The sequence below is a fragment of the Rhineura floridana genome, chromosome 1, assembly GCF_030035675.1.
Source record: "Rhineura floridana isolate rRhiFlo1 chromosome 1, rRhiFlo1.hap2, whole genome shotgun sequence".
Lineage (NCBI taxonomy): Eukaryota > Metazoa > Chordata > Lepidosauria > Squamata > Rhineuridae > Rhineura > Rhineura floridana.
Genome location: NC_084480.1, coordinates 98,387,286 through 98,404,787, shown reverse-complemented (window position 1 = coordinate 98,404,787; position 17,502 = coordinate 98,387,286).

Genomic DNA, 17,502 nt, shown 5'->3' with positions numbered 1-17,502 from the left:
CAGGGTGGCAAACAAAAGCACTAAGAACATTAAAACATCATAAAAACAAACTTTAAAGCACATTAAAACAAAAGATCTTCAAAAACGTTACTTAAAAAAAGCTATCAAAACATCTTCTAAGATTAAAAACATTTTAAAAAAGAAGGTTTAAGAACATATTAAAAAGCAATTCCAGCACAGGTGCAGACTGGGATAGGTCTCAACTTAAAAGTCTTGTCGAAAGGCTAATAAATATAACTTCACTGCCTGATGAAAGGAAAGCAGAGATGTGGCCAGATAGGACTCCATTGGGAAGGTGTTCTGTAACCTTGACACTATAGCATAGAAAACTGGCTATAGGAAGGCAGGAGACAGTGTGTCAGAGGCAACTTATCTGCCTCCACTCTTTCTCAAAGCCAATTCTTGGACTGGAAGTTGCTTTTGTGCAACTAGTTACTGGATTTGTAGGGGAGCTGCCAGGACATCAAGCTTTCCTTCTGAAGAGATGAAGGCCAAATCCCAAACAGCTGCCTTGTAACCCTGTAACCCTCTTTTTCTTTCTCTGCCATGCTTATGTGGGGAACCTTTGGGCCTCCAGATGTTGCTGAGCTACAAGTCCTATCATCCCTGGCTATTGGCCATGCCTGCTGGTGCTGATGGGAGTTGTAGTTCGGCAACATCTGGAGGCCCAAAGGTTCCCCACACCTCGTGCAGGAAGAAGCAGTGAAAACACAGGAAGCTGCCTTATACCGAGTTAGATCATCTAGCTCAGTATTGTCTGCACTGACTGGCAGCAGCTCTCCTGGATTTCAAGCATGAGTCTTAGCTTTACCTGGGGATGCCGGGGATTGAACCTGGGACTTTCTTCATGCAAAGCACTTTCTCCAATATTGAGCTATGGCACTTCCCCTAAAGCTGGCATTGACAGAATAGGATAGGGCTGGAAGGGAGCAGGGAAATGAGCTCTAACCAGGGACAAGAATACAGGGGTGGGGAGAGTTTGGGGCACGTCAGAACAAGGGTTTCTCCCCCCCTCCCAGCTTATTCAGCTTTCCCCAAGCAACATTCTCACGGGATCTCCCCCCTCTACCCTCACTTCATTTTCTTGCCAGCTTGGCTTTCACTCTGTCCACACAAGTCAGACTCCTCTTTCACTCAAGTCACTCGTGACCTTTCACCAAGTTGCAGTAAATAATTCATTTCCAGCGCTAATAATGTACACCAGCAGAAGAAAGGAGTTAAAAGGGATCACCAAAAGGGAGAAGGCAAGTGTTCAGCAAGGATATGAAACACAGCTGAGAGAGAAAAGAAAAGCTTTCCCCTGACAGCATGGTTACTGAAGAAATGGTATCAAGAGATTGAAACTGCCAGATGGAAGGGAAAGGCACCATTGTTATGGGACAAACTCCAAGAGGGATTGCATAGCTTGAAGTATATCCAGTATGGGTCATGTGTCGGCATATATGCAAGCATCTGTGTCCATGTGCATGCATACAGTGGTTGTGGGTAAAAAGGGCATTCAGGAAGTACACCTGAAAGTAGTCAGCTAGTGCTGAAATAGATTACATAGGTATCTGTAGACTAAGCAAGTGATGCTCATTGTGTCACTATAAGTTGTGGGAATGTTTTTACAACTGCAAACAAGCCACCTGTAAGGGGGTGGCTAGAACTGGGATGATGGGGAGCAGTTTAACCCTTCCCCACCTCATTGCAGTCCTGGCAAAATATTTTTCTAACACTACCATTTGCATGAGGAGAGAAGCTCCCACTGTAAGGGTAGTTTGTGAACTGACATGGCATAGAAAGAGAGACAGGCATATTGGTTTGTTCAGAGGAAATAATCCGCAGCCTGTTTGATCACATCTACAAGCAGACACTGGCCTGCTTAACACAAAATGCTAAGCTATGGTTTGCTTAACAAAACACAAGTTAACACAAACTGTTCCTCTGACAAATTATGGCTACCTTATCCAAAATTTGGTTTGCTATCTTGCTTCATGCCTTTGTCTCTTGGTGAGTGATGAAGGTGTGTGTCAAACAAACTACGGTTAAGGAAAAGTTCTTGGTTCACACACAACAAAAGCCATTGTTAAAACAAACTTAGGTTTGTAAGCCAACAATAAACCATGATTTCAGATCATGGCTTGTTAGTAGGAAACAAACCATAGAGAAGCTGCTGGGCAGGGTTCCCACATAACTCTAAGCAATTATTTAATAAACCATAGTTTGATAAACTTAGTGTTATGTGCGAACAAGTCCACAAACTAATTCCATACTTTTTTTAAACAAAGTTTTTAACCCTTATTTTAAGATGTCTTCAAAACGTTTAAAAATGTTTTTAGAGTTGTTTTGTTTTAATGTATTTTAAAGTCTGTTTTTATGATGTTTTAAAGTGTTTTTAGTGCTTTTGTTTGCTGCCCTGGGCTCCTGCTGGGAGGAAGGGTGGGATATAAATCAAATAAATAAATAAATAATGTTTGTCATTAAGTAACTTGTAACTTAATAGCTTCTCAAGTGTTCTCAAGTGTCCCATGGATTTCAATGGGACTCATTCCCAGATAAGTGTGTATAGGATCTCAGTCTTAAGCAGCTCCTTAATTCCTTTATTGCTACTTTCAGTGACTCTGTAGGACACAGTCAATGCATTTGTGTTTATGGGCTCAATACATTTTCCCAACAGTATTCAGAGTTTTCTCCAAGCCTGCTCAGAACATCCACTACCAATTAGCATAAGCCATTATGTCAAACAAATATTTAATTTAGCGTCTTTCCTGTTGGAGAAGTCTCTTTTTCCCACACATAAAGCTTTCTTTAAACATTACATCCTATTGACAAATATTCTTTGTTGAGAGTTTTTAGATGGTAGTACCTTTTTCCGCTGAGGAAATGGCCATGCTACATCACATGTGAACCCAGGACATATGATGTGACATGATTTATAACCTTTGTGTCTCAGTTGGCTGGCTGGGGAAGCTGATTTCATTCCCCAACTGCATGTGTTTCTAGCAAAGAAAGTATAGAGCAGAGATGGGGAACCTGTGGACCTCCAGATGTTCCTGGATTTCAACTCCCATCAACTCCAGTCAGCCTGGCCCATGGTCAGGGGTGATGTGAGTTGGAGTCCAAGAACTTTTGGAGGGCACAGGTTCCCCATCCCTGACAGAACCTGGCTTCACTTTATGTTCAACACAGACATAGCCATGCATAAGCTGTTGACAATTAAACTCCCAGAGATGAGCAGAGAAAGTTGGGGGGGGACTGTAGGGATACAGAGAAGTAGGAGCCACCAATTACTTAATCACTCAGTTGTTTATCTTTGCTTATCTAATCTATTCCTTCATGTCTGATTTTCCCTGATCCTCTTCTCTCAACCCCCAAGAACAATTAGCTGATGAAAGGGAGAATAGATAAGTGGAGAAGTTCAGTGTAAATAAATAAACTGATAAGTTCAAGATAGCCAAATATCGATGGCTTGAATGTATTGGTTTATTTCCATTAGGATATGTGTGTGTGTTTTAAGCCAACATTTAAAACCGGAATTAAGGAGCTTTCTGATTGTATGTTGGTGTTTGAATTTTTTTTCTTCCCAATTAAACTATCATTTTACATAACGGAGTGGGAACATGTCAGCTAGATTATGTTTTTGTGTGAACCTTTTTCTAGAGGTTATGTTATAATGTGTAATGGATGTGACAGTTCTGAGCACACCTGGAGATTATTGTCTAGCATTTAAAAGGATTCTGTATCCCATCTTAATACTAATGCATTAGAGGGCATCCCAGGGGCCACAGGATATTTCGGATCTCCCTCTCTGACAGTAGAGACAGAGCTCCAACATCAGAGAGGTTGATATGTTGTTGGATCCCACCCTAACTGCTGAAAAAACCAAATCCAAAGCTTTCTGACACCCCCCATGCCCCCAAACTGAGGAGAGAATAAGCTGGTCTAAATCTCCCTTCTTTCTCTCCCATTGTTTCTAATTGGGGAAACTGTAAAACTCGCACATCCTGCAAAAAGTATGGAATAGCACAAGAGCACTTCTCCAACTTCACTTTGGAGTCCAGTACAGCATTGACTGGGTGGCTAAACTACCTTCAGATTTCCCACTCTGAAGTACCTGTGCGACATATCCATAGATATGGACATGTGGATTTTGGAGGAGAGAGCAGAATTGTTCCTGATGGGGAAGTGGGGAGAGGAATTGACCTGATGGTTGTGCCACCGACCTTTGTGCATTCACCTGAAGGTCTGAACAGAGCCTATACAACCTGTGTATGTTTTATTCAGACCTTCCAAATGGAGGTTGAGGAGTGGGACCAAAAGGCACAATATTGCTCTTTCCTGTGGGTTCACATCCAAGATATAATGCATAATGTGTTTATTTAAAATATTTCTAAATCACCCTTCATTAGGGTGGGATCCATTGGCCGGTGCTCATTCAAAAGCATTCCATCAACCTAATAGGCTGGCATCGATTCAAGTTCATTCTTTATGCGCTAGCCACTGCTTTTACTGGTCTGTTTTCGCCCAGGGAGAAAAATGATATTAATATTGATATTTTTAAAGGAAATATCAATATTTTGAAAGAAATATCAGTATTTGAAAGGAAGTATCAGTCAATTATCATTCTTACAATCAATGTTTTAGAGGCAGTTTGTTTTTTTAAAAAAAGTCAGTTTTCACAAATAGCCGTGGATATTCGTTACATTAAATTCTGATCCTCAACTATGAGAATAAGGGAGTTAATGGAAAATTGTGTACCAAATCTGAATTGGGCAGAATTCTAGCACATCCCTATCCTTCAGTCAATGGATTCCAGGGCAGTGTACAACAATAATTTAAAAAAACATACAAAATACCATTAATTTTTTTAAAAAATCCTTCATAACTAAGAGGCAGCAAAAGCTATCACACATGATGGGGAACCTGTGGCTATCCAGACGTTGTTGGACACCAAGTCCCATCAGCTCCAGCCAGCATGGTCAATGATCAGAGATGTGGGAGTTGTCCAGAAACATCTGGAGAGCCACAGGTTCCCATTCATTCTGTAAAAACTAAACGCAGACTGGAACAACCTAACTCTTTAAAAATGTCTTAACCTGGCACCAAAAAGATTGTAATTTCAGCACTAGTTCTACCTCATTGGGGAGGACATTCCAGAGTTTGGATGTTACCACAGAAAAGTCCCTTTCCTTGGCACAAACATAAATTGCCAACACTAAGGAAGGCACTTGGAGAAGGTCTCAGGCAGGCTGATATGGAAAAAGATGTTCCTTCAGGTTCCTTGCCTGGAAGCTATTATCAAGCGTTAGCTATCAATGTGAATTCATTGTACATTGTACTATGTTTGGTAATAAATACCTTAATATGATTCAAAACTGCACAACGCAAATCAAGTCCAAGCTGCATGTTACTCTTTAATTAATTTGTGGCACTGTTTTTGTTCTGTCATATTTTCCCTTCCTTCCCAACAGAAAAAGGATAGGGTGATGTTGGGGAGTTTCCAGTAATTGCATTTCAATCCCAAGTCATTATAGAACAAGACTTCAGCACAGGCAGGAAAGGTTAAATAAAAAAAAATGCAAACAAGATGAATCTTTAAAAAGCTTCCAAAGAGTCTTGGAGCCATAGAGCCCTTTTACCATCCATTGGCAGTTCCCTTAACAAAAGATGCTCTTAAGTGATGCCGGCTTATCATTTGTCAGAGATTTTTCTGTCTCCTCTGCTCCATACGCTGTATAATTTAAGGTGACTCATTGCACAGCAAAGTTCACCTTCCATTATAATGTTTTCTTTTGTAAGCACTCTCCAGCAAGTGCTGTAGTATAAACATGAGAAGCTACGCATGCGAACATTTATTAAATACTGATTAATATTTCAATACCTAAGGGAGAGCAATTCACAGCTCAATCATTCAGGCCATTTTAAGTGCAGCACAGGACAATTCCACTACATCTTCCATTAATATTTTATTGCCCATTTTATTCTGTTTACCTTTTTGGTTAATATATAATTTAAACCTCTTCCAGCCCAAAAAAGGAGGAGGGAGGGAGAAGGGAAAGAAGAGAACAACTGTTAGCCTGCTTTTAACAAATCTCTGGTGAGAACTTCCACTTCATTTAAAATTCATTGCAAAGAATTGTATTTAATACTGGCAACACAAACCTCAGGTGTTCAAGTCAAACTTGGAGGCAAGTGTTGTCCAACAGCCCACACTCTTCCAAGGACTGAAGAGGCATCAGTTCATAACTAGCAACCTTTACACACACGCATCGGCGGAAGAACATGAAGAGCTATTGCATCATGACCTGGAGGAAAGATGGCATCCCAACCTGCAATGGAACATTATGTCTTGCCCCAGTGAAAGAAAGCCCTTCCAACCTGACCCAACAGCCATACACTCACAAACAAACAGCAGGGAGCCGATCACACAGCAGAGTGTAGTTATCTCACAGTCCTCTCTGCTGCACACAACACACACAACAGAAAGAAAAACCAAGATCAGTTTCAGCAGGGAAAGTTCTCTGTCCAACACAACAGAAATAAGTCAGATTAAAAACATCTATTCTTTAGACATTCTTTAGAGCACACACCTCACAGTTCTGATGAGGAATGGGGAAGAAATTAGATTCAGTTTTCATTTAAAGGTACATTTATAAAAGTCACACTTTATGAAATAATATGAAAACTGAAATACAGCCATCCTTCAAAATCTGAACTTATCTAAATTTTGCCATGCAGTTCCCCAACCAACCAATGTTTACCAAAATGCATATACAGTATTAGGAGAAAGTGTTCATGAAAATAACATACAAAAATTCACTATAATAGGAGAAATGGCTGTCTGCAAAAATGTGTACATTAGTCAAAACTGCATACAAAAATCTGTTTATTAGGAGAAATTTGCACTAAAAGTTTTTAAGATTTTTCATGAGGATTTTTTTTAAAAAAATCAGATTGCTGCAGAAATATGGAGAACTAAATTTAAGATTGGAAAAAATGAGAAACTGAGAGAACTGAAATTGACAGATCCTTCCATCCCTAGTTCAGATTAAGGTGAATGTTACATAGATCCTTGTTCTTTGGGCTATAGTTTTTTGAAGATGTAACTGCTGGGAGATACTAGATTTTTAAAATTCTGATTTGTTTCAGAGTTGCTGTGTACTTTGTTCTATGTATCTGGTTCCAAGCCAATTTTGTATAAAATGAATTTCTATGTTTCCCCATTATTACAAGGGGAAATCTAAAATGGCTATAACTTCTCCCCCTGTTGGCTAAAGTGGGTGAAATCTGCAAACACAAGAGTCCCTCCTGAGTAGGGTTGCCAGGTCTCCGGTTTTCTGCCGGAGGCTCCAGCAAAAGTGGGCCGTCTCCGGCCTCCAGCCATATTTGGTGTGAAGAGGCTGATCTCCGGCTTTTGGACGTCCCCCTCAGGCATGTATGAGTGATTGATACGCATGGCTGCTGGGTGGGAGGAGCGGCCGCGATGGGTGTTTCTGGCTGCGGTTTGCATCGCGGCCGATAGAGCAGTTTGGAATCTCGTTTGGAAGCAGAAGGCTGCTGGGTGGCAGGAGCTGGAGCAGGTTGGACTGCGGCTGATTGCAGAGAGAGAGAGAGAGAGAGAGAGAGAGGCCTGAGAGAGAGAGAGAGAGAGAGAGAGGCCTGAGAGAGAGAGAGAGAGAGAGAGAGAGAGGCCTGAGAGGCCTGAGAGAGAGAGAGAGAGGCCTGAGAGAGAGAGGGGGGGGCTGAGAGAGAGAGAGAGAGAGGCCTGAGAGAAGAGAGGCCTGAGAGGCCAGAGAGAGAGAGAGAGAGAGGCCTGAGAGGCCAGAGAGAGAGAGAGGCCTGAGAGAGAGAGAGAGAGGCTTGAGAGATGGGGCTCAGCAGTCTCTGGCCATCACCACACCTTGGGGGAGGAAATTCCATCACACACACACGCACACTCTCACACCCTGGGCCCCCCTCTTCCTTTTCTGATTGTGGAAAGCTGGTGGTTCCATGTCTGCCACTGCTCCTTGGATTGTTGAAAACCAAATGTTTAAATAAGCAAAATGTATAGCAGGATGAGGTTGCCATGTGATTTTTCCAGCTGGGTTTGTGTGTGTATGGAACTTCAGCAGGTGAACAGGCCCATCCCCTCATCTCTGTGACAATGAAAGTTCTACGTCTTGAATTTCTGGCTGCCACCCAAAGAAAGCTGGCAGCCCCGGGGAACAGGTGGGTGCAGAATGGGTCTTAAAATAAAGAAAGAATCTTGCAGATGGAAGGCAGGGAAAACCAAGGCCAGGTTCCCCAGGAACAATGTCTGTTTCCTAATCCCTGTCCCTGATAAATCACAGTTTCCATTTTAAGCATCACTTGTGTTGGAATTGTGGAAATGCAACTCAGTTTGGGTGTTTCCATGTCTGGAGGGAGACAGAGAGGAGACCTCCAGGTTGCTAGGCTGTGCCTTTCCTTTGGTCATATGCTCATCTTCCTTCCTGAAAACTGATACCTCTTAGGAATGCTGACCACACCTTCTAACTCTCTCCTTCCTGCTTCTTCGCTGTCTCTTGAAGAGAAGAGATGTCTTTGCTTTATCTCTCTCACCTGCAGCATGAGGGCAAAGGCCATGTCAGGTCCATGAACCTCCAATGCAGGTAGTTTACTAGAACTAGAATCCCTTTGCTATCTATTGTGTATTTCCTTCAATGAAGCAAGCTGTTCCTTATTTTACTAAGTCTGAATCCTCAGTTATTGCTGCAGCGTAAAAGTCTGCTACTTCACAGGGAAAGTCTCTCTCACTCACTCACTCTCTCTCTCTCTCTCTCACACACACACACATACATCAGCGCTGGGTCTGCTCTTGATCCCAAACCTAACTCTGCTAACAAGTTTCTAGTCTTTTTTCAGCATTGAGTTGCCTCCACTCAAGACTCTGGAAGTTAAACCTCTCAGTGTGCGTGCAAAGCCCCCCGCAGCAGAGTAGGAAGCCTCTTTTTGTCTGTCAAGAGCCATTGACCACCAGCAGCCAAATCAACCTGAGGCCCCAGCTGGCTTTGTCTGTGGGTCAGTGGCCTGAGGAGATGCCTTGGGTCAGCTGCCAGCTTGCCCAATGTGCACTTTCAAAATTCTCCTCAAGCAGAGACTGCCCAGTGCTGAACACCCTCCCGCCTGAGAAGAGCCTGTGGAGCAGGTGATATTGGGGGACCTGCAGGCCAGAGCCCGTCCCCCCCTTTTAAATCAAGGGAAGATGGCCGTAACTCAGTGGTAGAGAACATGGACAGTCGCTGCCAGTAGCTGTAGACAGTGCTGATGCTGAACCAGATGGACCAATGGCCTAACTCAGTACAAAGCAGCTCCCTGTTTAAATCACCCTTCATTCAGAACCATAAGGACTAGAATCTTACTTTATTTTTAGGGAAACTGTTGCACATGCAGAAGGGCCCAGGTTCAGTCCTCAGCGGCATCTCCAGGTAGGGCTGAGAGACACCCCTGCCTGAAGCCCTGAGAGCCGCTGCCAGTGCAGACAGCACTGGGCTAGAGAGCACCCATGGGTCTGCATCCAACATTCCTGGGTAAATGAAGCGGATCCTCGCATCTGGTCCAATCCTGCCTCAGGCCAGGGCTCGGAGTCTTAGTTTGCCTTGGCCACCCTGCTTCATCCGCCCGTGCTGGGAGCTGCACAGCAGGAGTTGGGCCCATCTGTTCTCCTGGTACCTTTCAGTAGTTTTCAGGTTCCCTTAAGGACATAAGAACATCTAGTTCCTCACCCCAACCGTAATAGGAAGCCTGCAAGCAGGACCCTTCAGGGAGGAAGGGCGGGATATCAGTTTAATAGATAAATAAAATAAAAGCGCAACTGGCCTTCAGAGGCATATTGCCTCCAAATGTTAATGCAGCTTCAAATAGCATTTGTCTTTTTTGCAGCCACATCACACTGTTGGCTCATATTCAGTTTGTGATCAACAACAATCCCAAGATCCTTCTTGCGTGTAGTATTGCTGAGCCAAGTATCCCCCATCTTAATAACTGCATTTGGTTTCTTTTTCCTAGGTGTAGAACTTTACACTTATCCCTGTTAAATTTCATTCTGCTGTTTTTAGCCCAATGCTCCAGCCTATTAAGATCCCTTTGAAATTTGTTTCTGTCTTCCAGGGAATTAGGTATTCCTCCAAATTTTGCATCATCTACAAGTTTGATAAGCATTCCCTGCCCCTCCTCATCCAAGTCATTAATAAAAATGTTGAAGAGCACTGGGTCCAAGACAAAGCCCTATAGTAGCCTGCTAGTTACCCCCCCAGGTTGAGAAGAAACCATTGATTAGCACTCTGAATATGATTGTGTAGCCAACTGTGGATCCACCCAATAGCTGTTCCATCCAGTCCACATTCAGCTAGCTTGCTAATCAGAATATCATGTGGCATTTTGTCAAAAGCTTTGCTAAAGTTGAAATATATTGTGTCCACAGCATTCCCACAGTCTATCAGGGAGGTTTGTTGTTGTTGTTATGTGCCTTCAAGTCGATTATAACTTATAGCGTCCCTATGAATCAGTGACCTCCAAGAGCATCTGTCATGAACCACCCTGTTCACATCTTGTAAGTTCAGGTGTGTGGCTTCCTGTATGGAATCAATCCATCTCTTGTTTGGCCTTCCTCTTTTTCTATTCCCTTCTGTTTTTCGCAGCATTATTGTCTTTTCTAGTGAATCATGTCTTCTCATGATGTGTCCAAAGTATGATAACCTCAGTTTCATCATTTTAGCTTCTAGTGATAGTTCTGGTTTAATTTGTTCTGACACCCAATTATTTGTCTGTTTTGCCTAGAATGCCCTCCCTTGTCCTTAACATGGCTGCAACCATATCTACTCAGAAGTAACTCCTATTGAGTTCTATGGGGCTTAGTTCCTTAATAAGCATGCTTACAGTTGCTGCCTTCAGGGGCATCTATCTGTGCTCCCATCTAACGTCTCTGCAACACTAAGCTCCTTTCTTCCAATAATGGGCTGGCCTGAGGGCACGTAAACCCTTCTTCCCAGAAGCAAGTAAGCTAGATTAAATGTTCCCTAAAGGCGTTGAACTGTGACCTGGCAGACCAGGGTTTGAATCCCCACACAGCCATGAAGCTCCCTGGGTGACCTTGGGCCAGTCACTGCCTCTCAGACTCAGAGGAAGGCAATAGTAAACCACCTCTGTCTGAGTACTGCTTACCATGAAGACCCTATCTGGGATCAACTTGAAGGCAGTCCATTTCCATTTTGCATCACCCTAAGCTTGTGAGAAAGAATGACCTTGTCACTTCAGATGGACCTAGGAACACCCTATTTTAGGTAAGATTTCTATTTTAATCTCCAGAGAATTTTTTTTGAATGGTATGCTCCAAGCAACTGTGGTTGATACAATGTATCATGTTTAATGATATCACTAGGGCCCGCCCCCTGATGTCACTAGGGCCCGCCCCCTGACGTCACTAGGGCCCGCCACCATTTTCTCAGGTTTTTGGATGGTTCCAACCTGGCAACCCTACTCCTGAGTGCATTTAGTCTGCCATATTGCAGACAAATAGGTTCAGGGAATATTTGTGTGGGACATAAAAGGGATTCCTGTTCCTCCATAATTTCTATTGCAGGTGTTGTCTCTTTCTTACCTTAACATAATGGAGAGACGGGCAAGTGGTGCATTTTCCTGCTTGTACATTTACTAAACTTTGTAGCTCCTCACCAGTCTGTCTTACTAGGTACTGTTGTGTCCTATGCTAGTACAAGCCACTGATAAATAGGCTTATACAGGCCTTCAATAGGCCTTACAGTGTGAGGCCATCTAGAATGCTGCTTCTGGAGCTCTGAAGAGCTCTGTTATTTGTTATCATTTTTTGGTTAAAGCAGAGCATCTCTCGATACGAACCTACCCGTTCACTTCGTTCAGAATCTAAGGCCCTCCTCCGGGTACCAACCCATCGGGAAGCCCAGAGGGTGGTTACTAGATCTAGGGCCTTTTCTGTGGTGGCCCCTGAGTTGTGGAACAGCCTCCCCGAAGAGGTACGCCTGGCGCCTACACTTTTATCTTTTCGGCGCCAGGTAAAGACCTTTTTATGCTCCCAGGCATTTTAATTTTCTTAACCATTTTAATCTTTTAATCCGTATTTTTAATTTTTGTCGTATTGTGTTTTTGTAGTGTTTTTTCTTGTTTGTTTGTATATGTTTTTATGATTTTTATTATGATATATTGTATTTTATCTTGTTTGTTCACCGCCCTGAGAGCTATTCTGCTAAGGGCGGTATATAAATTGAAATAATAAATAAATAAATAAATAAACATTTAAAAAATGTAAATGAAGTTTTTAACTTGCCAAAAAAAATGAACTGCTGCTGTGCTTTAACTAAAAACAGTTCAGAGCTCTTCAGTGTTCTGTAGGCTATATTGTGGACAGCCTCATTCTTGCAAAGTTAATGGACCTAGAGAACCATAGAGATATATGACTCAGAAAAGGATAGAAACAGAATGTCAGACTGGAAACAAAATGACAGACTAAAACAAGGTTTTTTGTAGGGGGGGTGCGATCCAACGGGGAGGGGGGACTGACATTCCACATTGACTTGGGAATGACAGAGATTCCATGTCACCTTGATTGGTCTCATTATCTACCCCCCATGCAAAACGGATGCACACCACTCATTTCTCAATTTTCAAGTCTTCAGTTCAGTGCACATTATTTCTGCATCAGTTTTTTTAAAGAAGGTCCACATAAAAAATATTTTCATACATATTTCGTTTAATAGACACAATTTTGCCAAATAAGGGGTAATATTTAGCTTCCTTGACCCCCACACTGTAAGTGTTCGATGTGTCTCTGAGGAAGATGTCTAAGATGCAGAAAACTATGTATGAATACAAAGATAATTTTACCATGATTTCACACAAGCATTGTTTACACATCTAGATTTTTCTGATCATTTTGAAAGCATATGCATCCCCGCCTTGTCCCTTGTACTATAAGCTAGGCAACTCCATAATATAGCCAATATTTTTCCTCCCCACCTTTGATTTCCTCTCTGTTGATGAGGCACTGGTGAGTCCTTTTATTTAAAATTTGCATTGAGTGAACAAAGGCCTTGATTTTGCATGGTTCACCCACACATTTTAAAAGATATGAATAGTTCCACCATATTCTATGAGGCTATTCAAAAAACTACTCATAAAAACGAAGGATGTATGCAAGTGTTTGAAGGGCCTATGTCTACTGTAACAGTCATTCAAGATAGATGGAGAGAATATATCTGTTGTTACAGTGCCAAAGACAGAGAGAACTATTATGCAAAAGCAATACTACCTTTACTGAGCTCTACTGAATTATTATCCTTTCCTTTCAGCTACTATGTAAGGATATAAACAAGGATGCAGTACAAAAATAAGAAAGAATAACACACTTGAATAGTGTCTGAGCAAGAAGAAAATCTATCCTTTATTGTTAGGGAAATGCAACATTCATTCTGATGTCAAAATCAGGTTGCCTATTACTAGGACTGCCTACTGAAATATGTAAAACACAGAGTGTTGTGAGTCGCCTATCTGGCCGAATTAACGGCCACTCTAGGCGATGTACAATGACACAATAGAATACAATATATAGATCAAAACAATAATCAATAATTAATCTAAAACCAATTTCCAATCAATAACATCATAAAAACTAATCCACCCCAGAAATCTTGTAGGCCTGCCTGAATAGCCAGGTCTTCAAGGCCCAGTGGAAGCCCATCAGGAAGGGGGCATGTCGAAGGTCAAAAGGAAGAGAATTCCAGAGGGTAGGGGCCACAATCGAAAATGCCCTCTCTCTGGTCCGTACCAACCTAGCTGTTTTGATTGGAGGGACCGAGAGGAGGTCTTGTGTGGCTGATCTCGTCAGGCGGCATAATTGGTGATGCTGGAGGCGCTCCTTCAGATAAACTGGGCTGAAACCGTATAGGGCTTTAAAGGTCAACACCAACACCTTGAATTGGGCCCGGTAAACAACTGGTAGCCAGTGTAGGTCTTCTAACACCGGGGTTATATGATCACGGCGACGGCTATTCTTAATCAGACGTGCCATCACATTCTGTATCAGCTGCAATTTCCGGACCGTTTTCAAGGGTAACCCCATGTAGAGCGCATTACAGTAGTCTAAGCGAGAGGAGACCAGGGCATGTATCACCCGTGGAAGCAGATGGATAGGAAGGTAGGATTGCAGCCTCTGTATCAGATTTAATTAATACCAAGCTGCCCGGCAGACTGCCGAGACCTGAGCCTCCATGGACAGCTGGGAGTCAAGAATGACCCCAAGGCTGCAGACCTGGTCCTTCAGTGGTAATCTCACCCCATTGAGCACCAGGTCTATGTCTCCCAACCTTCTCTTGTCTCCCACAAGAAACACCTCGGTCTTGTCGGGGTTTAGCTTCAGCCTATTCTCTCCCATCCATCCACTAACGGATTCCAGGCACTTGGACACGGTGTCCACAGCCAACTGTGGTGAGGACTTAAACGAGAGATAGAGCTGAGTGTCATCCGCATATTGGTGACACTGCAGCCCAAAGCTCCTGATGATGGCCCCCAGTGGCTTTACATAGATGTTGAATAGCATGGGGGAGAGGATAGAACCCTGTGGTACTCCACAATTGAGAGGCCAAGGGTCTGAAACCTCATCTTCCAATGCCACCCGCTGGTGCCTGTCTGAAAGATAGGAACGGAACCACTGTAAAACAGTGTCCCCTATTCCTAATCCCTCCAGGCGATTTAAAAGGATACCGTGGTCAACGGTATCAAAAGCCGCTGAGAGGTCCAGGAGGACGAGGAAGGTATATTCTCCCCTATCCAACGCCCTCCTCATATCATCCACCAGGGCGACCAAGGCTGTTTCAGTTCCATGTCCAGTCCTGAAGCCCGATTGGAATGGATCTAGATAATCTGTTTCATCCAAGTGTGTCTGTAACTGTTTGGCCACCACTCGCTCAATCACCTTGCCCAAGAATGGTAAATTGGAGACTGGGCAAAAGTTATTCAACTCTTGGGGATCCAAGGAGGACTTTTTCAAGATGGGCTTTATCACTGCCTCCTTGAAGGCTAATGGCATTACACCCTCTTCCAAGGATGCATTTACCACTGCCTTGATCCCTTCGCTCAGTCTCTCTTTGCAGCTCATAATGAGCCACGAGGGGCAAGGATCAAACAGACAGGTGGTTGGCTTCACAGTAGAGAGCACCTTGTCGACTTCCTCAGAGGGAAGAGGCTGAAACCGACCCCACTGGACCGGAATGCAACTGGCCGACTCTGGCCCACTTCCTGTATCCAAGGCGTATGGAATCATGCTCTTCAGGCGCTCGATTTTATCGGCAAAGTGTTTAGCAAATCTATCACAGGAGGCTTTAGACTGCTCCATGGGTTCCTGAGCAACTGGACCGACCAGGCTTCGGACCACTTGGAACAGCCTCCTGGGACAGCACTCTGCAGACGCAATAGAGGCAGCAAAGAATTCCCTCTTTTTTGCCTTTGTTGCCACCTGATAGGCAGCTATTGCTGCTCTAACCAGTGTCCGATCGTCTTCAGCGCAAGATTTCCGCCACCGACGCTCTAGTCGTCTCACCTCCTGTCTCAGACCCCACAACCGTGGTGTATACCAGGGTGCTATCTGAGCTCTGTTCAGGGGGAGAGGACGTTTCGGAGCCACCCGGTCTACTGCCCTAGTGATCTCCCTATTCCACTCCATCACCAGGGTTTCGACCGGGTGTCCTTCAGTCAGCTCCAAGTTACCCAGCGCATTCAGGAATCCTTTCGGCTCCATCAAGCATCTGGGGCGGACCATCCTAATAGGTCCTTGTCCCCTGCGGAGGGTGTGTGGCATTGAGAGGTCTATATTCACCAGATAGTGATCCGACCATGACACGGGGTTAGAAAAAACATCCCCCATTTTCAGAGCACTTCCCTCCCCTCCTGAGACAAACACAAGGTCAATAGCATGACCGGCTACATGAGTGGGCCCTGTATTACTAAAGTGCAGTTCCCAGGAAGTCATGGTTTCCATGAAATCCCGAGGGGCCCCAGTGAGAGCAGTCTCGGCGTGCACGTTGAAATCCCCCAAAACCAGTAGGCTGGGGGAGAGCATCCGCACATCCGAGACCACCTCGAGCACCTCAGTCAGGGAGTCTACTGTGCAGCGGGTTGGGCGGTACACAAGTAGAAGCCCTAAACTGCCCTTTGGGCCCAACTTCCAGTACATGCAGTCAACAAACTTGGTCTCATGGAGAGGGGGTCTGGCAAAAACCAAAGACCCCCGATAGATGACTGCCACTCCCACTCCCCTCCTACCAATCCTCGGCTGCTGTGCGTACTGGAAACCGGCTGGACACATGGCCTCAAGCGTAGGAGCTGAGGCCTCATCCAGCCAGGTCTCCGTAATACACACCAGGTCTGCGTTCTCATCCAGGATCCTATCGTGCATGAGCATTGTCTTCTGCGCCACAGACCTGGCGTTACATAACAGCAGTCGAAGATCGGATAGAGTCCTGCATCCCGCAGTCGTCTTCTGGTTGTGAACAGGCCCGGAACAAGGGATGGATATTATGCATCTATCCCTTGTTCCCCTAAACTGGCATGTTCAGTCTCTTCATCTGCTGGCCAATCAGATACCAGCCTGCACACACATGCATCCAATCAGCAATTACTGTGGGCAGCTGGATCCCACTTCTATGGTGTGTGTGATAATTTCCCTGCAAGCATTTCCTTCTCTCATTGTCTAGGTAGGGCACTGGGACTTAACACTCCTCCATAACTTCTTCTTTCCCCCTTTGTTAACATTCAGGAATCCTTCAGGACACAGGAGTTAGCATAGAGATAGGATGGTCCACTCGTTCTGCGACATCCCACATTCCTTTTTACCTGGTCTTAGAAATATAGCCAAATAATTCATTTTCCAGTAGAAACATAGGGAGCTGCCTGGCCTGCCAGAGTTTCAAACAAGGGACACTTCCGGCCATGCCTTGAGATGTCAGGGGTTAAACCAGGGATCGTTTGTATGCAAGGCAGATGCTCTACCACTGAGCTATGGCCCTTTACGATATTTGCAGTCAGCAGCAAGTTCAGTGTTCAAATCCTCAAGTACTGCCTTTTCACTTGTGCAATCCCCTAGTCAGTCACTACAGACTGCAATATGTCAACTGTCTGTTGTATTTGAAAAACTTTTACTATTAGCACTGATAATGTTTTATCTAGTACACACATCTTCGTGTATTTGTAATATTTTGAGATTACTGATATATCCTGTTCAACACATAGCTGATGTGATTCCAGTCATACAGTAGATGAGATTGGCTACCATGCTCCCTGATTTTAGAGCAGAATTCACCAATCTGGTGCCCTCCAGTTGTTTTGGACTATGGGCTCATCCAAATGGAGTGGGATAATCCACGTTTTCCACTTTGCCTGTTTGTTCGCTCTTTCCCAATTAAAAAACTGCTTTTTTTGGCCCACACATGCAGTGAGAGGACCCGTACTTCTTCTTGTTTTTTCCCAGCTCCA